We start from the raw sequence: 21483 nt of genomic DNA, 5'->3' as shown, positions 1-21483 counted from the left end.
GTTCGAAATAGTGGTCGGATCCACTCCCGGCTTTTTTAAGAGGGGCAACAAAACTGCCTCCTTAAAAGATTTGGGTACTGTCCCTTGGAGCAAGGAGGTATTGAGAAGAGTTAAAGCCGGAGTTGGAAAAGCGGAAAATACCATCTTTAGTATATAAGGGGGACAGCAGTCACGGGGAGAACCTGATTTTACCCTATTCAATAAGGCTGTTAAAGCTGGAACATCCAGAGGGGAAAAATGGTCCAAAGATAAGGAGTTAGAGGTGTGAGCGGGGGCAGGCAAAGCAAGAGTAGTGACAGTGATGTCCTGCCTGACATCGCCGGACAGCCTGATGTGACGATGCTTTTCCTTGAGACCTGACATGGCGTGTGCGATGGTGCGGGGAAATGGGTGAGCCATTGGGATAATGCGCAGTGCAAAATTCAACTGCCCTACCACCTGCTGTAACTGTTGGAGAGTAACCTTCTCTTTGTTGAGGCAGAGTTGCAACGCAACCCCAAAGTCTTTCACTTGTCTGCTGGTAATCTAGACACGCCTTGCACAGAATCTAGCTTAATTCCCCGGAATTCAATTGTGGTGCTTGGACCACTTTCTTACCGGGTGCCAAAGGCACCCCGAAATCCTGCGTGAGGGTACAAAATCTTTTCAAAGCTGCCCGCATTCCCCTGAGCCTGATGCCGCTAGAAAAAGAAAGTCATCCAAGTAATGGAGCACCCATTGATGCCCAGAGTCTCTCCTGAATGCCCACTCTAAGAAGGAGCTGTATTTTTCAAAATAGGCGCAGGACACTGAGCAACCCATTGGCATACACTTGTCCACGTAGTACATTCCCTGAAATTGGAAGCCCAGCAAGTGAAAATATGAGGGGTGGACCGTCAGTAGCCTCAAAGCGGACTCAATGTCGGATTTTGCCAGCAAAGTCCCCCGACCTAGCAAACTGAGCATGTCAACTGCCTGGTCAAAAGATGCATATTTCACACTACACAGTGTGTCTACAATGGCATCGTTCACAGAACTGCTCCTAGGTGCTGAAAGGTTGTTGATCAGTCTGAATTCGCCTGGCGTTTTCTTAGGTACAAAATACTGACAAAGATTGACACTCTGCACACCAAATGAGAATCTAGTGCTCTATTCTGTGTACAATTCTTCCTATTTGTAACCTTGGTGCTGTCGCTTGATCTGACTGGCTGACGTGAGCCAGTCAGATCAAGCGACAGCACCAAGGTTTTCTTAGGTACAACCCATAGGGGGGAACATACAAAATCCTTCATTGGGACGTCCTAAAAAGGTCCTTCCCTCCCCACCCAGGCTTAATTTCTTCTGGATTTTTGCTGTTGCAGTGCCCATATTGGACCTACCTGATAGCTGATTCCTGCAATGTGCCACCCCGTTGTATCCCTGGGCTGGTATCCTGAAACCTTCAACAAATTCTTCCCTAATTATCCTGGCTGCTTCAGGGCAGTTGTATAGTTCTAACCTCAGTATCATGGTGCTAACATTAACCGGGGACCCAGCCTTTCCTAAAAGATCCTCACTATTCTTGTTTTTGCCACCCTTTTCCCAGAATTTTTGGTGACACTTGGACTCTGGGTGGGATGCATTACCACAGTAACCACAGGCATGTTTGAACCTACATGGACCTGGTGCCCTACTGCAGGATCTTTTGTTAAAATCAAAACAGGTGCCTTTTTTCGGGGTGTTCCCTGTTTTGCCCGTGACTCCCCATATTACCAGCGGGGCCTGCTTTAAAGGGCTGAAACCGCACGTTGTCAGGCACCTGTCCCCGCCCATTATCTGTTGGGCCCTGCACCATATGTCTCAAATGGATAAACATGTCAGTCTGGTTCCATCTTAGAGTTGGATCCTGGGCTTTTGCCCTCCTAAACTCTGTCATATTCCTTCCACTCATCACCACCTTTCGTTGCATGTGCGACGGTGATCCTATTTTGGTAACATGCCATTTCAGACCCCACCTCTGGGAAACGCTCCAACATGACAGCCATGTAAATAGTGAAGCCCTGTATCCAATTGGCCAAGCTCTCCTCTTCTCTGTACTTCAGAATAATGTTTGACCATTCTTTGTGATGTGTCCATTCCTTGTTCTTTCTGGCCTCCTCCCTCGCTGCCTCGTCTATCAAAGGGGAAAACATGCTGACGTATTCCCCCTCCAGATTGTTTCCTTAACCTCTTTAGACAGATGCCGCCCCAAACGTTGCCCGGAGCGCATCTACCCCAAACCCAGTGGAGCTAATGTTGCACTCGTACCTGCTGGTGCTGCCACATCAGCCGTCTTGTGCGCATCAGGGTTCTTCGCGTTGCTGCTTATTACCGGGACTACTTCGCCACTGGGGACCGGTATTGTGGCAGTGGATGTTGCACCCACCGCTGGTATTGCCGGCACTGCCGGCACCTCCTTTGGCTTCCCTTTACCCAACTCGGCCATCAATTTCTTTGGCCTTTCAATTGCATCGGCCCACCCGGAGGTTGCCCCCGCTGCATGGGACCAGTTCCCCACTGTCTCCAGCCATGGGAGTACTGCTGCCAGACTGACCGCTATGTCAGGCTGGACAGGTGTGGCTTCCGCTGCCCCACCCCCTTGGGGGGGGTAACAGCTTGGCCCCCTGTTTGCCCTACGGGCCCTTCCCCTTGGGGGAGCATGGGGAGAATAGCTTAGCCCTCTGATGGCACTACTGCCACTGTGTCACTTGGGCTAGGTGTTGGTGCAGGCGGCCCCTGTGGGATATCTCTCGGTGCCACCCCTACTCTCCCCCCAGCCCCTTTACCACAGGGCCTGTGCCTGCTCCGTTTTGGTGGGGCGGGGAATAGGTCTTTGGCGGCACCATAGGCCGCCTGGCCTCCCTTCTGGCGCCTTTGGACCCTCCACTTTATCTTGTAACCTGTTAAGGGTCTGCCCCATTGCTTGGACTTGCTGCATTAAAGACTCCAGCATAACGTCCGTACGTAACCACTTCTCATTCCGCCGCACCTTACGGGCCATGGCTAATGAGGCTAACTTATATGTGCCCTACAACACTTGTGAGCCGTAGATAGATGACTGTGTCACCTCTTACCTCCAAGGTACACAAAGGACCGTCACGCACTGTGAAAACCATTGAAGAAGACGGTGTGGAATATGAAGAAGATAATACTAGTTATGAATTAGTGATGCTATCTGCTTCCTCTATTGAATCTGAGGGTGTGGTAGAAATTGCTTCGATTTAAGAGCCTCAAAGAAGGAAATATCCTGTGTGTACTATAAGTTTGAATGGCAAAAATACTAAGTGGCCCATTAGGATCACTGGTGGATCGCCACCGCCCGCATGGCGGTGGCGTTCCGTCCGTGATCCGACCCCGCCCACCACCCAATTCTCCATTGAAACTCCGAAGCAGATGCGGCGATACTACCCACACTCACTGAAGTAATGCGATCGTGCATTTTCCTACAGCTGGCACACAGCACCCAACAGGACTTTCTGCCATTAAGCAAACAGAATTGATCCTGCTGGTGCCAGCAACCCCCAAAGTCCACATGCTGAACGCCCTCGCATCTATAGTGAACCGTTGATTCTCTGCCACCTTAGAATTGTAAAAAAGGTGTGATATATTATCAATACAGCAATGCATTATTTGTTTGTCCTGAAGATGATGCCCTATATTTAATGTTGGCATCGAAACGTCGTCGACACCCAAACACCCTATGCACCAGACTCAAGCTATAACACATTGTGCAATGATGTTAAATGATTAATTTGTGTCTGTCTCTACTGAGTACAAGTGTACAGACCCATTTTGGCTTGCCTTTTGGCCAACTCTGTGTTCGTTGTTCTGTCTTGTGTTCTGTGGGTCACGGCTGTGCCACTTGTCATCTGAATGTTTTATTTGATACTACTTTTGAAAAATATTATGAAAATAAATTCTTGTCCGGCTGGACAAAAGACATGCATTCTATTCTAGTGTATGGTTATCTATCACACTGTATTCTCCCTGAATAGGGACCACTGTTCTTTATAACACCCAATTCTCCCTGCCATATTACTATAGTGAGGGGACCGCGGCGGATGGAAAGACCGTCCGCCGCTTTTCCGCCCGGTCAACGAATTGACTGGGCGGAAAAGTGTTTAATAAGGTGGTGGTGTCTCTTAGACACCGCCATCCATATTTCTATGCAGGCGGGGACATGCCTTTCTGTGGTGGCAACGCAGCCACGGAGAGGCATGTAGTATTTGACATGGGGGGCCCGTTGCGGGCCCCCAGGCACTCTGGGGGGTGGGGGTACCTATGGTACCCCCCAGAAGTTCCATGCACAACATGGCAGGTACCGCGCGATGCCTGCCATGTTGTGCATGGAAGTGCACAACATGCCTTCCTGGCATTGTGATGGGTGGTGCACTCAGCACCGCCCTCCACAATGACAGGAATGCAGGATGCGCCCGCCCACTGTGGCGGGCGCATCCTAATTGCCCACACGGGACCCCTGTCTTTATGGGGGCGGTCCCATTTCCCGATAGGGTGGCGGGGGGACAAAGTTTACCCGCCATCCTAATGACACCCTAAGTTTCATGCTAATTCAGGTTCTCCTTTTGCTCTAATTAATGTCAAAGATTTTGAGAGTCTAGGTGATATTTCTGTAGCCCATTCAAGCATAAAAACTTTGCTTATGGTGGTAAAAGAGTAGAGGTTTTGGACAAATTTAGGGGAAAATTCTAATTCAAAGGTGATTGTACACAGGGCACTGTATATATTGTGAAGGAAGGTGCCAATTTATTGGGATGGCAGGAACAAGGTGAGCTCGGAATCATTCTTGATCCCAATCATACTGATATGGTTTTATCTAATCGTGAAGCTAAACAATATTATGCCAGTGTGAGAAGTTGGCCTGATATGTGATGTCCACTATTCTAGTGGGCACCCTGTATCAGTCCAAACAACCCTTATGGTGATGGTTGTAAAGTCAACCTTACATACCAGCTATCCTAGTGGTAGCATGGACAAAGCAGTCTTAGGCTAAACTCAAGAGGGCATGTGAAGCCAGCTGTTTTACCATATGTAACCCCTTTAATACCAAATGAAAGGACACCACACAGGTTATATATAAAATATATATGTATTCATTTCTAACACAACCCCTCTGAACTCTTTATGAGGTCAGAGGCACAATCACATAACAAGATACTTAATTATCATACAATAAGTTGCACAATATACAGTAGCACCCTAGGGGCACGTCAAACCATTTACTAAAATAGTAGTATAAGAACCACGTCACGAACAAAGGATAGGCCTAGGGCCTAGGGAATTCCTGGGCTACACTGTACTACCAAAGGATAGGAAGTAGGAGGCCCACGGGAGGCGTGTGCAGTGTCTTTACACACACGCAAGTTACCATAGAGTTAGAATGGGAACGAAAGAATTGCAAACTAGTTCTTTTAGGTCACTACCAGATGGACTAGGAAAAAGCTACTTGAAAGTTAGACACTAGGATAGTTAATGCCCACAGGAGCACTAGAGTACTCGCGTTACCTCACCCACAGGAAGCATGTGCATAGGTGTCAAAGTGTGTCGGGTTTCGTCGCTGAATCCTATGGAGCCTTGGAGAAAGATGCTGCAGGCGACCAGGAGAGAAGTGTCCGGTTGGATCCAAGGGCCGATCGAGGATGAAGAGTACCTGAAAGCAGAGGGGACAGAGTCTGGGTCACTAGCCAGTGACCAGAAAGGAACCAGGAAGGAACCAGACGATGTCGTGAAGCAATCAGGTGATGCCGTGAAGCTTGTCTCTACAGCCACGTGGACCAGGAGGCGTCGACCACAACTAGGAGTCAGGCACGGACTGTCCCACTAAGGCTCTCACTATCGGCGGTGTCGGCTTCCGGATTGGAGTCAACAAGCCTTGGCTAAGGCAACCCATGCAGGAATCAAAGATGGCTTCTTAATTGGACCAGCAAGGTCTGGTGGGCTGCTCCTTTTCAGGGGAGCAAGGGCCAGTCTGGAGCAACCAGACCAGCAGTGTAGATTCAAGTTTTCGTTGTCACAGAGGCCGCTAGCCAACAAGCAAGTGACCGGACAGACGCGCCGAGCAGGAAAATGTAAAAGGGCCCCACGCAGCACTCGTGGAGTGTGGATGGATGATCTTTGGTGCAGATGATGCTTGGGGCTGGGGCTTCTCAATCCCCAATGCACAACTTCGAGGGTGCCTGAGAAGTTGCACGGAAATAATTCGCTGGCTTTCCAAGATGGCCAGTCCCACGTCTCGCGTCGCCTCCACGGGTCTCAGCTTTGCTGTGGCTGTGGATCGGACTGAAGGAAGTCTGGAAGACAGGGTCTCGTCAGGCTCTGTGTTTGGGCTCCGGCGGGAGCGACGACACGGCAAACCGTTGATCGCTTGATGGTGCCTGCTTGTGCAGGGTGGTCACTCTTTGACTTCAAGGGAGATTCTTCAGTCTTCTATCTTCGAGTAGAACTTCGAAGGTCCTGAGTTTCGTTTCAAGTTTCAGTCAGGATTAATCTAAAGTCTTGCGACTCAGCTCCTACCTATATACCAAATTTAGGGGCTGGATTACCTGCTAGGTCACTACTATGGGTGGGACCAGGGAATGGGGTGGTTACACCCCTTTCCTTTTGTCGAGTTTCGCGCCAGAGCTGGGGCTGGAGTGCCCCAGAACCGGTTTGAACTGGACTATACATGGGACACCTTGTGTGCCCCGGGCAGTGTCTCGTTTCTTTCAGCCCTCCCTGCCCCAATACACTAGAGCCTGTCTGGGGTGGTGCTAGCACCTCCCAAGACAGGAAACCTATTGTCCAAGCCTCCCTCACTGGAAGGACTCCCAGCAGCAGGAGGACAGACTTGTGTCTGTGGCAGCAGCATCCATTTTGTGATGCTGAGGCTCTGGTTAACTTTAACCGGGATTAGTAGGAACAACATGTCTTCTCCCTCTAGAAGGGTGGAATGCTACCCCCGTCGCCAGAACTGGCGAGGGGGTAGTATTCCAAAGCGTATGACACCTCACACAACAAGTTTTGATAAAGCCAAACCAGAGTTAGCATTTAACCGCGAGGTTCATAATGCACTTAAGAGTATATGGTATGGCTATATCCTAGAACAGCTATAAGGACATGGTTGCGAAAGCTGCAGACAGGCTCAGCTCATGCTAGAGCCCCATCTCACATAAAACCAAGCACTCTGCCTCCAGGATTGTTAAGGCCTGCCATAGGAGTGACCTATAGGTGTATATGTGTCTAGATATAAGGTTAGATATAGGAATACTATATCTAAGCAAGGGGTGATTACACAACCTTGCCCCAGCTGAGTGATCAGCCAGTTGTGTCAGTTTGGATGGCCAGCCAGGGGTGGCAAAAGATATGCTGCAGCCCCTGGTAGGCATTGGATGCACCTATGCCCTGGGTACCTAAAGTACACTGTACAGGGGCTCATAAGGTAACCCAATATCCAATTGGAGATGTAACTAAAGTACATGGAGTCCATTTTACAGTGAGAGAAGATAGCCTGGGGCCCTGATTAGCAGGATCCAAGGCCAACTAAGTCGAAAACCAGCTAAACACTAGGCAAAAAATCTAGGGTAACCATAGTCAGGTATCCACCTTCCTACAGCCAGTGTTCCTGATGTTTCTCCTGTACATTCTGTTACTACTGATTTATCTGTTGAGGGTGATTGGATTCAAAATCCTGAAGTCTTTAATGGTAAGCTTGGCAAGCTCAAAGATTCCAACACAGTGTTGTTCTTAATTTCAATTTCAATTTTATTTTATTATGTTTTGGCTCTCAACGAGCGCCACATAAAATTCACAATACAAATTACATACAGAAGAAAAAATTCAGTGAACAAACACAAAACAAATTGCATCCATTGACAAATAGACAAGAATAAACAACGTCAGACCTCTCCATAGCACATTAATAAATGGCTAAAAAACCTTTAAAAAAATTAAAAATATGGAAGCAAAACATTTAATTTGGAGGACAGTATAGAAATTGTAGAAAAATATTCACATTAGAAATGCCTAGTCGGAGACATATTGGTTTTAACCATTTAAGCCGCAATAGGCGGAGTGCAGGGCAAATCAACAAGACATGCGTACAATCCTGAATACTCAAATTACAAAAATTGCACATAGGGGAGGATCCATACCATTTGGATAAGAGTAGATTTAGGGGCAGTAAATCGTATCGTAAAAGAAACCATAATCTGCGGACACCATGTGGCATAGGGTTGGGCCAACTTCATAGAATAAGAATTAAGGAGGAGGTCACAACCCCCTTTTTCTTGTATTATATTCTTATCTGTTTGAAAACAGAGTTCCCACGATGCCTGTTTTAGCAGGATTTTTAGCTGGGTCGGTGAGTGAAGGAACAAAACACTTTTGTCTAACTTTAAAAGTGACACAGCTCTTCTAAAGTTCCTTACTATTCGTGAGAACTCTTTGAAGTTGCCCAACAGTTCACTTTTAAGGAGAGCTCTCATCGAACCCGGTTCAGCTCTAGCCAAGCAAACCACCCATCTTACCAGAGCACATAATCCCTGAACCCAGCTGCTCCTAAGGCCAAAATCGAGCCTACATGCGGCCAAAGAGCACGCGGTGTTGAGGATGGATAGGGATCTTAAGAGTTTCCCTTCAATTTTGTGACAGAAACCCCAGTGCTTCAGCTCTATGAGTTCTATGCCATATAATATCGTAGCAGGAATCTTTGCCCTATACACCTCAAGTAAACAGGCGAAGTGTCTTTTTCCGGTGGCGAGATAGAGGGAATTTAAACCTTTGCCATGAGCGAGGGCTTTACGTGAACTATGCTCGATATGGGGCCTCTCACTCAAATTGGCCGCAATTATTTTACCCAAAAAGGTATAGGATTTAACAACCTCTAATTTCTGGCCACCAATAAACCATCCAAAGTTTTCAGAACGGCACTTCTTTTTCCCTGCAATACACATAATTTTACTTTTAGATGTATTAATCTTCATAAAATGAGAGTCAGCAAAAGCATGTAGAGCCTGCAGCCGATTAGCGAGACCTTTAGGTGTTAAATCTAGGACAAGAATATCATCGGCATACATCAAACAAGAGATAGGGGGCCCCCTACCACCGGAGCTATACCCACACAAGCTGTCAGGGAAGCAGGAAGGTCTACAGTGTACAAGGAAAACAATAATGGAGCCAGAAGACAGCCTTGTTTAAGGCCGTTCAAAGATGGAATTTGGTGCGAGAGTCCCCTTTCTCCACCTTGAAGAACACAGCACCAAGTATCCATATGGAGAGCACGTACAAGATCCAATAAATAAGATGGTAAACCAAGGGCTGCTAATTTTCTCCACAGCGTTAGACGATCAACTTTATCGAACGCTTTGGAGAAATCAATAAAAGCAGCGAACACCACCCCCCCCCTCTCACATGTGTGTATTTATCAGAGATCACATGTAGGGCGGTGAGATTATCTAATGTACCGTGCCCCCTACGGAACCCAGTTTGTTCAAATGGTAAGATATTATTCTCCTCGATCCAATCGTTAAGTAATATTAGGATACATTTTGCAAAGACCTTTCCGATTGAGTCGAGGAGGGCTATCAGACGGTAGTTCATGCGGTTATCCCTAGCTCCCTTCTTAAAAATAGGGATCAATATACTTCCCCTCCAAGAAGCAGGGACCGTTTTAGTAACAAAGCAGGATTTAAACAATGGGTAAAGGATCTTACTCCATAGTGAGGGTTCCTGCTTCAGAACCGTCATAGGAAGTTCGCCAGGTCCCATTGCGCCGGAGGAGCGCATGTTCTTTATGGCCATTTCTATTGTTTTCTCTGTAGGAAAATTAATCGGACCCTCAGGTGTTAGATCAGGGTCACTATCTGCAGCCGATGTATCATTCTCTGCATACAGCTTCCGAATGTAAGAGGACCATACTTCTTCAGATATGGGGATCGGGAGAGGGCTCGTTCTAGTACCACATCCCTTACCAACTATGGACCAAAATTCTCTAGCCTTGCCATGCGCAACTGCTTCCCGCAAATTTATCCATACTGAATCTTCCTTCTCCTTTTTTAGTTTCGCTTTTAATCTAGTTCTCCTTCTTTTTAACCTCGATATTTCTTTTGCTAGTTCACCAGATCTACCTAAAAATTGCTCTCGCACTAATTTATTTATTTCCTTATTCAGGATACGCAATGCACTAGGATAAACTACCTTTTTCCTAGAACAACTAACCTTTTTCACATCCAAGATGATCTTCCTCATAAATTTTTCAAAGTTAACAATTTCGGAACCATACCAATCGTTTAATTCTAATATAGTTTTGCATAGAATATCATTAACACCTATAATGGCAGTTGGGTTCCAAAAACATCTACCCGAAGATCCATGAAAATTAACATCGTTATTATTGAGGGACCAAGTCTCAGTGGGGGGAGGTTTTAAAGAAATAGTTATAATGATTATGCTGTGATCACTCAAGGATGTAGGGGATACCGTAAGATCCTGAATGCATGGGAAAATGTCATAATCTGAGATCACATAGTCAAGAATTGAGGCACTAAAAGGGGACCTATGAGTGAATTTCACGGGCACATCAGAGGGAAATCTCCCATTTAAAATGAGCCCCTCAACTGCCGATAATTCTTCCAGCAGAATCTTCCCTCTTTTATTAGTTATTATTTTATATGGAAAGAGGGATTGTGGAATAAAATAGGCCTCTTCTTTGGGTTTATTTCTAAATAGATGTAAACTAGCATTAGAAATTTTACAGTTCAAATCTCCTACTAGGATAACTTCAGGTGGGGAATAAACATTTTTAATCTGTCCAATATACTGAAATACATGCTTCAATAAAATGTTAAAACGCTCTTCGGGAGGAATGTACACATTAATAATTACGACAGCAGACTTATTTGGAGAGCTAGGGAGATTTGCTATTGTTATAGCTTGAAAGAGATTACTTGGGTCAATATAATGAGAGAATCTCCAGTGCAGTTTGTTAGATAACAAGCAAGCAATTCCCCCTTTGGCATGACCTTTCTTGGAGGGGGCAGCCGGCGCTTCCAACACATAGTAATCCTTCCCTGCATAAATATTATTAGTACACCATGTTTCTTGGATGCAAATCACATTTGCTCCCAGCGAGAATAGAAACTCTAGTTTCTCTGGACTACTATGTATCCCAGCTGCATTCCAAGAAATAATTTTCAGTTTATTGTTAAAGATGATGGAATAATGCAAATTCTACTTACCAGTATGCATCTGTTCTTGGCATGTAGGGCTGCTGACATTCATATCTGTGCATAGATCGCCGCCTAGTGTTGGGTCCGGATGATTGCACATTGTTGTCCTGGAAGAGTCTTCGAAGTATCACGAGGTAGGTGGCTCCTCCCCTGGACTACAGTGCGCATGGGCATCGCCTCCATCCCCAGATTGTTTTTAGCCATTGGCAGAGATGGAGTGAAATATGTGAGTGATGCCCATGCTAAGAGCATATAAATATATGTAAATGAATACTGCAGCTGCTACAGGCACCGGGGAGGAGGGCGGGCGATATGAATGTCAGCAGCCCTACATGCCAAGAACAGATGCATACTGGTAAGTAGCATTTGCAGTTCGAGGCATGTGGGCTGCTGAATTCATATCTGTGCATAGAATACATAGCAGTCCCTCCATTAGCGGCAGCCACCCGTGCCAGCTGCAGCCGTTTGAAAAAGTGTTTTGAGAACAGCCTGACCAACAGCTGCCTGCTGTTTAGAGTGCACGTCTACACAGTAATGTTTAGTGAAAGTATGTGTGGTAGACCATGTGGCTGCTCTACAAATATCTTCTAAGGGAATGTTACCTAGGAAAGCCATAGAGGCCCCCAACTTTCTGGTGGAGTGGGCTCTTGGTGGAATTGTGAGAGTGCGTTTAGCTTTAGCGTAACAGATCTGAATGCATTTCACGATCCACCTAGCGATCCCAGCTTTGGAGATAGCGTTTCCCTTGTGGTGTGAGGCAAATGCAACAAAAAGTTGCTTGGTCTTACGAAAATCTTTTGTCCTGTCAATGTAGTACATCAAGGCTCTCTTAACATCAAGGGTGTGGAGCATCCGCTCCGCCAGTGACTCTGGGTTTTGAAAAAACACTGGTAACTCAATTGTCTGGTTTATGTGGAATTGAGATACAACCTTGGGTAAGAATTTAGGGTTAGTGCGGAGCACCACCCTGTTAGCGTGTACTTGGAAGAAAGGTTCTTGGATGGTGAGCGCCTGCAACTCGCTAACCCTCCGTAGCGATGTAATTGCTACTAAGAAAGCAACCTTCCAAGTCAGAAACTGAAGCTCACAAGAGTGCAGTGGCTCAAAGGGGGGACCCATCAGCCTTGTAAGAACCACATTGAGGTTCCATTCCGGAGCTGGTGGCGTCCGTGGTGGAATGACTCTTTTGAGTCCTTCCAGAAAAGCCTTGATAGCAGGGACCTTAAAAAGTGATAGGTGTTGCCTATTCTGGAGGTATGGTGCCATCGCAGACAAGTGAATGCTGATGGAAGAGTACGCCAAATTGCATTGGTACAGGTGGAACAGGTAGCAAATGATGTTCTGAATGGAAGCATCCAGTGGGTCAATATCGTGGTTTACACAGTACATGACAAACCGCTTCCATTTGGCCGCGTAACAAGCTCGAGTAGTGGGCTTCCTTGCCTCCCGAATGATGTCCATGCAATCGGGGGGAAGATTGAGGTAGCCAAACTCTAGGACTTCAGGAGCCAGATCGCCAGGTTGAGCTGTTGCGGATCTGGGTGCTGAATGTCGCCATGGCTCTGCGTCAGAAGGCTGGGGGTGAGATGAAGCCTTTGATGCGGTACCACGGAGAGTTCCAGAAACGTGGTGTACCATGGTTGGCGAGCCCACGTTGGAGCAACCAGGATGAGAGTCATCGAGTGCTGCCTGAGTTTGCGTGCCACCAGCGGTATTAGAGGTGCTGGGGGAAAAGCGTACGCAAATCTGCCTGACCAGTTCATCCACATCGCATTGCCCTGCGATTGCGGGTGTGGGAACCTGGCGGCGAAGCTTTGGCATTTTGCGTTCTCCTTTGTGGCGAACAGGTCTATCTCTGGATGACCCCACTTTTGGAAGTACGGTTGGAGTACTGATGGATGTATCTCCCACTCGTGCATTTGGTGGCTGTGCCTGCTGAGCAGGTCCGCCATCTGGTTGTCTTTGCCCGGGAGATGCTCTGCCATGAGGAAGATGTTCCTCTGAATGGCCCACTTCCACATGCTCTGAGCCAGATGAGACAGCTGCGGAGAGTGTGTGCCCCCCTGTTTCTGAATGTAGTACATGGCCGTCATGTTGTCCGTCCGGATCAACACGACCTTGTTGCACAGATGTACTTTGAATGCCTTCAAGGCCATGAAGATTGCCATCAGTTCCAAAACGTTGATGTGCATCTTCCTCTGCTGTAGTGTCCATAGTCCCTGCACCGTGTAATGGAGTACATGCGCTCCCCATCCCTGGAGAGAAGCGTCCGTTGTCAGGATAATCTGTGGCACAGGCTCCTGGAACGGTCGGCCCTTGCAAAGGTTTTGTGGATTCCACCAATGCAGAGAGTTGTATGCCCGACCGCTCACCAACACTAGGTCTGTCAGTTGCCCATGAGCCTGAGTCCACTGACGTGCCAGGCACTCCTGAAGCGGGCGCATATGTAGTCTCGCGTGCGGGACGATGGAGATGCAGGAGGCCATCATGCCTATCAACTGCATGAACACTTTCGCTGGAAGCGAGTGCTGAGGTCTGAATCGTTGGATCAGCGTTTGGATACTGGCGATTCTCACTGAGTTTGGCTGCGCAGTGGCTGCCAGGGTGTTTATTGTCGCACCCAGATACTGCCGTATATGGGCGGGTTGGAGATGGGATTTTGGATAGTTCAGCGAGAATCCCAGATCGTGCAGGAGATGAATGGTGCGGGACACGTGGTCGGCGCACTGCTGCTCTGTTTTTGCCTGAATGAGCCAGTCGTCCAGATAAGGATAGACGTGGACGTTCTGGCGTCGTAGATGCGCCGCCACAGTCGCCAGGCACTTTGTAAAGACTCTTGGCGCTGTGGTGACCCCGAACGGCAGAACCCTGAACTGGTAGTGCTGGTCTTGAATCGTGAATCTGAGATACTTCCTGTGGGAAGGATGCAGGGGGATATGAAAGTATGCATCCTTTAGATCCAACGTAGCCAGGAAGTCCCCCTGTTGAAGCAGAGGGAGTACCTGCTGTAACGTGAGCATATGGAAGTGCTCCGAGAGAATATACCAGTTGAGGGGCCTGAGGTCCAGGATAGGCCTGAGGGATCCGTCCTTTTTGGGGATTAGAAAATACAGGGAGTAAACCCCTGTTCCCCTTTCTTGCAGTGGAACGAGCTCTATTGCCCCTTTTTGCAGCATGACTTTGACCTCCTGCTGCAACAAGTGCAAGTGCTCGCCGGACATAGGACGGCTTCTTGGAGGTATGTTTGGTGGAGTGGAAGTAAGTTCCAGACAGTAACCGTACTGGATAAGAGATTTGACCCACCTGTCCGTGGTGATGGATTTCCACGCGGGCAGGAACTGCTGGAGTCTCCCCCCGACCGGTGTTGTGTGGTCGGGGGCAGTGACAAGACGTCACTGCTTGTTGGCGGTGGTGGACCTGGAGCTGTTGTTTCCACGTCCCCTGCCCTTGACGTTGTTGCCTCTGTAGCCACCTCTACCCTTGTTGGTGTATGAGGTCTGGGTATTGCTTTTATAGTACTGTGTGGATTGCGATGCCTGTCCCCTTGAGGTGCCTCTGGTATTGGAGCGGCGAAAAGAACCACCCCGAAACTGCTGAGATTGGAGGGCCCCCATAGACTTAGCAGTGTCTGTGTCTTTCTTCATTTTTTCAAGTGTCGCATCCACCTCGGGGCCAAACAGGTGGTCAGGATTAACTGTTTGGTTCAGTATGGTTGTCTGTATATCTGGTTTAAAGCCTGATATCCGAAGCCATGCATGTCTTCTTAGCAACACACTAGTGTTGATTGCCCTGGAGGCTGTATCAGCCACATCTAGCGCACATTTGATGGAAGCGTTAGTGATTAGCTTGCCCTCCTGAATTAACATCTCCCCAGCCTCCTTGTACTGGTCAGGTAAGTGCTGCAACAGTGTTTCTAGGGTGTCATAGTGAGCCCTATCATAGCGTGCAAGTAGGGCCTGCGTGTTTGAAATGCGCCAAATGTTAGCTGCCTGCGCAGCAATCCGTTTCCCTGAGGCCTCGAATATTTTCGACTCTTTGTCTGGGGGAGGAGCGTCACCAGTGGTCTGTGAATTCGCCCTCTTCCGAGCGTTGGATACAACCAAAGAGTCCAGTGGCAAGTGTCCCTTGATGTATGTTGGATCCGAGGGCGCTGCCTTATACTTTTTGTCAATTCGAGGATTGATGACACGTGCCCGAGTGGGCTCCTTGAAGACCTCCGGCGCGTGCTTTAGCACTCCTTTGAGCATTGGCAATGTCTTGACTAACTTCTCGGCCACGAGAAAGTGTCAATCAAAAAATCCACATCCACAGGATCTGAGTAGAGCACAACATCATGATTAGCTGCGGCCCTCTCAATCGTTGAAGGCTGCAGAGTCCTCCGTCGGTGAGGTTTTTGCCGCAAAGAGCTGCGGTTCCTGACCCGACTGCGGGTCGTCTGGGTCGGCTCCGGCCGACCAAGGTTCATGTTCCTCCTCCGGATCCGAGTACGCCAGATAGTTGTACTCGACCTCCTCCTCATCGTCACTTTCCCCCACGTTGGAACGCGTTGGAGAACGTTCTACGTGTTTGGGAGACGAAGGCTCCATAGGGGCCGAAGTACCCGCCGAGTCCTTCTTGTTTTTGAGAGGAATCCGAAAATGTTCCAACACCGGCTCCGTGGTGATTTTCCGTTTGAGGAGAGACAATTTCCCAGTATTGGCGTCGATGATGACCTCTCGACGCTCTTCCTCCGCGAGTGGCTGGAGTCGAAGCTTCGACACCACCAATGACGCTTTGGATGTCGACATCCCCTTCGAGGGCACGTCCGCCCCCTGCTTCGGAGCGAAGGCTTTCGGCGTCGACTTTGGAGGCAGGGTGAAGCGGATAGGCGTTTGCACCTTTGCCGGCTTCGATGCGGTCTTCGGCACCACGCCCTCCGGTTCGGGAACCACAGCGTCCTTCCGAATCCGTTGCAGGGACTCCGCGACCTTCTTCATCAAGGCTGGAGAGGGCTTGACCGGCTCGAACGATTTCCCCGAGTCGGGAGTCGGGTCGGCTGGAGGCACCGTCTTTGGAGCCGACACAGTGCCATCCTTGGCCCCGACGGCCGGAGCCGGCGCAGCCAGAGCTTTGGAATCGCCTTGACGCTTCTTCGAAGCTTTCTTCGGGTCATCGACCTCGACCATCTTTGGCGCCGACGCAGCCGCGTCGGCCGCCTTTGCCTTCGGCGTCGACCCCGAGGCTTTGGGGTCGGCCATCTTGGCGTGGCTCTTCAAGTCGGCCATTTTGAGTTTCTTAGATGTTGACGCCTCTAGAGCCTTCTGTCCCACCAGTGGAGCTTTCACTTTCGGTTTCGAAACCGTTGGTGTGGATCCCGATGGCCTCACTTTCGTTTTCTTCAACGGGAGTGGCGCATCAGAAATGTCCGTGGCCGGGCCGAGAGGCGGGGCTGCTGGACTAGTAACAAGGTCTTGGGTAAGGCCCGAAGGCGATCCCTCGACCTGGGCCGTATGTTGGGGGTTGACCCCTGAGTCAGTTTGAGGGTGCTCTTCCTCCGAGCTATCCCCCACGGTGGCAATGGCCCCATCGTCGTCCCCTACCTCGTCGCCGGCTTCATCAAACTCCTCATCTCCCGCGTCGTAGTCATCTCCCTCCGACGCAAGGCTAGAGTCCGAAACCTGAAAGACATTGTCGTCTTCCACAAATTCTTCGAAGATGTTGTCCGGCGGGGGCGCCGGGGGTGCCGACAACTGGGCCTGGAGTCGAACAGTCCGACGATGCTTGAGGGTCTTCTTACACCGGAACTTTGAGCAGGCCATACACCTGGCCTCGTCATGGTCCGGTGACAAACACTTGTTGCACACAGGGTGCACGTCGAGGTGTGAATACTTGGAGGTGCACACCGGGCACCTCTTGAACGGAGTCCGTTCCATGTTCAGTAGTTTGGAGCGTCGAGTAGGCCCGTCCGCGCCGACAGCACGCGGAGGGGCAGGAAGCGTTCGGAGCTGAGAAGGAAGACAAACCCGAACGAAAACAATACCGACGCCCAGCCTAAAGACCTTTTGGTCTCAAGTTAGAAAGTTAAACAACTATCGATCCCGACAGAGGGAACCGAACACATCCGAACCCAATGGCGGAAAAAAACAATCTGGGGATGGAGGCGATGCCCATGCGCACTGTAGTCCAGGGGAGGAGCCACCTATCTCGTGATACTACGAAGACTCTTCCAGGACAACAATGTGCAATCATCCGGACCCAACACTAGGCGGCGATCTATGCACAGATATGAATTCAGCAGCCCACATGCCTCGAACTTTGGGGTTATCTGTGCTCTTATTTGATAGGGCACTAGGCAGCCAATTCCACCGATGATTATCCTCTGATGGAAGAGAGTTCTGGATTAGTGGAGGGGGCAATACCTGGGAAACCAAACGTTTCCCCTTAGAGACCCAAATCTTTAAATCTTTAAATGGTGAAAGAGCCCCATCTTGCTTATCACCCTTTTGGGCCATCCTATGGGGATGAGTGGTATTACCTAAACTAAAAATAGGCAGAACGTCAATACCTATGCATTGGAAATTCTCCGCTTGCTGTAATATAAGATTTACAATAATTTTAGAATAAAATTTGACCCTTATACGTGGCACGCTATCTCTGCCTAGCAAAGAAACTAACTCAATGTCACTTGATTGAATAAGGTGAAGATTTTCCAAGTCACTGAAACATTTAAGCAGCCATGATCTATTTAAGGGCAAATCAGCATCAAATAAAGGCAAGAAGTCCAAAACCAAAGTGTCCACATAAGACATTGATATTTTTGCCTGGGAAGAAAGGTGTGGGCGTACGCCAACCCATCTGTAGGAGAAAAAGAAGACGCCAAAGGGTTGAGAGCCCCAAGTTCGACCGGGATAGTGCTCCTTATCTCTACCATTGGAGGGGCAATCAACCCATGTCCACCATTCTGAGGTAGGTCCTCCACAGTCATAGGAAGAGTATTACAAATGATCTCTAGACCACAATATGTGCGGCAGGATTCACTAGCCAAATTTGTGGTCACCGGGTTAGAGTCAGTGACATTATCTTCATTATCAGTTAACACAGTTGGATCTTGAAAGATTATCCGCCTTTGTCTTTTCTTACTGTATTTGCGCACAGGTTTCCTTTTTTCCCCTTTATTATTTCTATGTTTGCCGCTTTTTTCCTTTATCTCTTGATCATCATCATGTTGCCCTTTTTTTTCAGGCATGAATATTGGAAATAATTCTTGTGTCACTTTTAAAACTGAAACAGACAGATTTTCTTCCTCTATTTCAAGATCTGAGTTCTTTACACAGTTAGTCGCCGCAGTGACTGGCAGGACCGTGGCATTGTTTTCTTGAACTATTACTGAAGGCTTTATACCAGAGTTCTCTGCAGGCGCATTTATATTCCCCGTTGCCAAGCTAATATCGGCTGCGGGAGGGGGGACACTCCTCATTTCAGGAGCCTTTTGCAGCAACGTATTCAATATTTGAGTGACAGAATCCAAGATGCAATCAGAGCTGCCCACAAATTTGCCCAAAAGAAGTAATATAGAGGCTAGCAAATGTTCCAGGGCAATCAGAGATTCCGATATAGGTTTTTCGCCAGCAGCAGCAGAAGGACAAATTCCAGATAGATTGAGCTCAGGGCTCTTGGAGACATTTAGCAACGCGGACATATCCTGCACATTTATAGAGGGAGTACTGCTATATAACAATAACCCAGATGGAGTGGCACCCACTGATGGCTTGATGGCTTCTGGAGATTTCAAACTACCTGCATCCAAGTAGCGGCCACAGAGTTCTAGGTCAATGGATGACAATGAGGAATCTCCTCCTGACCGAGCGTAAGGAGTAGAGGCTTGTGGAGCTGGTGAATTGTTAGCTGGTTTTCCCTCCATAGTTTGAACGTGGAGCTTAGTATCACCATCAGCTTCGGAATGTATAAGGCAGGTCCTCGCAGTGGTTTCTATTTGGAATGGGTCTGTCATCAAGGAGAGGGGGACCGAATTATCAACCACTTGTGTCGGCCCCACCTGTGCAACTGAAAGTAGGCCTTCATTTTCAACAACAGGTAATTTCTTATCCACTGGTTTTTCCCACAGTTCAAAAAGCTGACATTGTCCCTTTAGTAAAGGATTATTCACTGATTTATTTCTTAGGGGGTTGGATTTTGTTTTGGCACAGGTCCTTCCCCCCACTAATCTCCCAGAGCGAAGTTTCTTTGTCATCCTCTCCAATAATTTTTCAAAGGATGTTGTTTATAGAAGATGTACTTCCACAAAGAGTGTGATTAAAAATATGAATAGACCGTAAAATACATTTGATAATGGAGGAAAGTCTGAGGTTGCCCTCCAGTCAGTGTCAATGGAGCAAAAACTGTTATTTAACTTCACAAGGCGGCACTTCGTTTTAAACACAACACGTATATTTATGAGCAAATATAAATAACCGGGCTCAGCCCAGCCTACCTCAGTCACCGAGGGCCACAGAGGGCCCGCCCTTTGCCCGGGCTTAGCCCGGCGCTGCCTGCGCGCGTCCCGCGATGCGCGGTCCTGCAGCGCAATTAGAGCCAGGTGAGGGGGGCGTGGCGGGGAGCAGCTCCAGGCCCAGATGGCTTGTGGGCTTTGATGTTTCCTGGTCTCCTTGTCCGCCTACCAGCCCAGATTCACGAGTGTGTCCCGCAAAGCGGGAAACACGAGCAGTAGAATTCAAGCGCTGCCAAATAGCGCTTTCAGATGAGCAGCGTTTTACAATGACAGCAGCGTCCTTCCAGCGACGAGAGTTCTCCTTATACATAGAGCACACAGCCAACTCCGGATCAGCAGCAGCTATCTCCGCTCCCCAGCGGTCCTGCAGCGCAAGTAGAGCCAGGTGAGGGGGGCGTGGCGGGGAGGTGCTCCGCGAAGCGGGAAACGCGAGCAGTAGAATTCAAGCGCTGCCAAATAGCGCTTTCAGATGAGCAGCGTTTTACAATGACAGCAGCGTCCTTCCAGCGACGAGAGTTCTCCTTTTACACAGAGCACACAGCCAACTCCGGATCAGCAGCAGCTATCTTAAAGAAGGTGCTAGAGCAGAAGCACACAAGGTCGGCAGGGTACCGCTAAGCATGCGTGGTGAACTGAAAGTAGAATTGGATCGATTGTGCACTATGGGAGTAATTGAACCTATTGAGGGGTCTGAGTGGTTGTCGCCCATTGTTTTAGCGTGCAAAGTGGATAAATCACTTAGAATGTGTGTGGACTCGCGCAATCTGAATGCTTGCATATGGGTGGACCGCCAACCCCTGCCCAACATCAATGAGATTTTGTCAACGTTCGAGGTTGCAAAGTATTTTTCTTCACTTGATATATCTTCCGCTTACCATCAAATTGAATTGTGCAATGAATCCAGACACCTCACGTCATTTGTGACTCCTGAAGGAGCATTCCGTTATTTTCGTATGCCGTTTGGGTTGGCATCAGCTTCTGCAGTGGGAAACTTATTTAAGAACACTGCGGGAGTCATATTTTTTCAGGATGACATTGTTATTCACGGAAAAACTATACATGAGCACAATGTCAGAATCAAGTAAGTGTTAGAAAGTGTTAAATCCAGTGGGCTAAGATTAAGAAAGGATAAATGTACATTTCTTGAAGAAGGGGTAGACTATCTGGGCCATCATATTTCTGCAAATGGAATTGAGCCCCAGATGAAGCTTTTAGGTGCCATTCAAAATGCACCCGAACCTCAGAATAAGGACCAACTACGTTATTTGAGTACTATGCAAAATTTGTAGCAAACGTTTCCGATAGAACTGTGTGTTTGCGTGGCCTTCTTAAAAAGATTTGAAATACGTATGGTCTGACCAGTGTGCTAAAGATTTTAAATTGTTGGAAGAGGCAATTGTGCAAGCACGTCCACTCAAACTGTTCAACATAAATGATCGATGCATAGTCACCGCTGAAGCTAGCAATGTGGGTCTTGGCGCTGTTCTGATGCAGAAAAGATCTGACAATAGGGAATAGATCATTGCTTTTGTCTATAGAACACTCCGGGGTACCGAAGGGACTTATTCCACAATTGAAAAGGAAGCATTAGCTTTATGGTGGGGTGTGCAATATTTCCGAAATTTTTTGTGGGGCAATGATTTTGATTTTAGAACTGACCACAAACCTTTTGTGGATCTTTATACTACTAAGGGCGGTGGAAGGGTCACACCTTGCATTGCTAAATGGCAGTACAGACTCAATGAATTTAACTACTGTCTAGAGTAAGTGGCTGGT

The sequence above is a fragment of the Lissotriton vulgaris genome, chromosome 2_1 (assembly GCF_964263255.1).
Source record: "Lissotriton vulgaris chromosome 2_1, aLisVul1.2, whole genome shotgun sequence".
Lineage (NCBI taxonomy): Eukaryota > Metazoa > Chordata > Amphibia > Caudata > Salamandridae > Lissotriton > Lissotriton vulgaris.
This window is presented reverse-complemented; position numbering follows the sequence as displayed.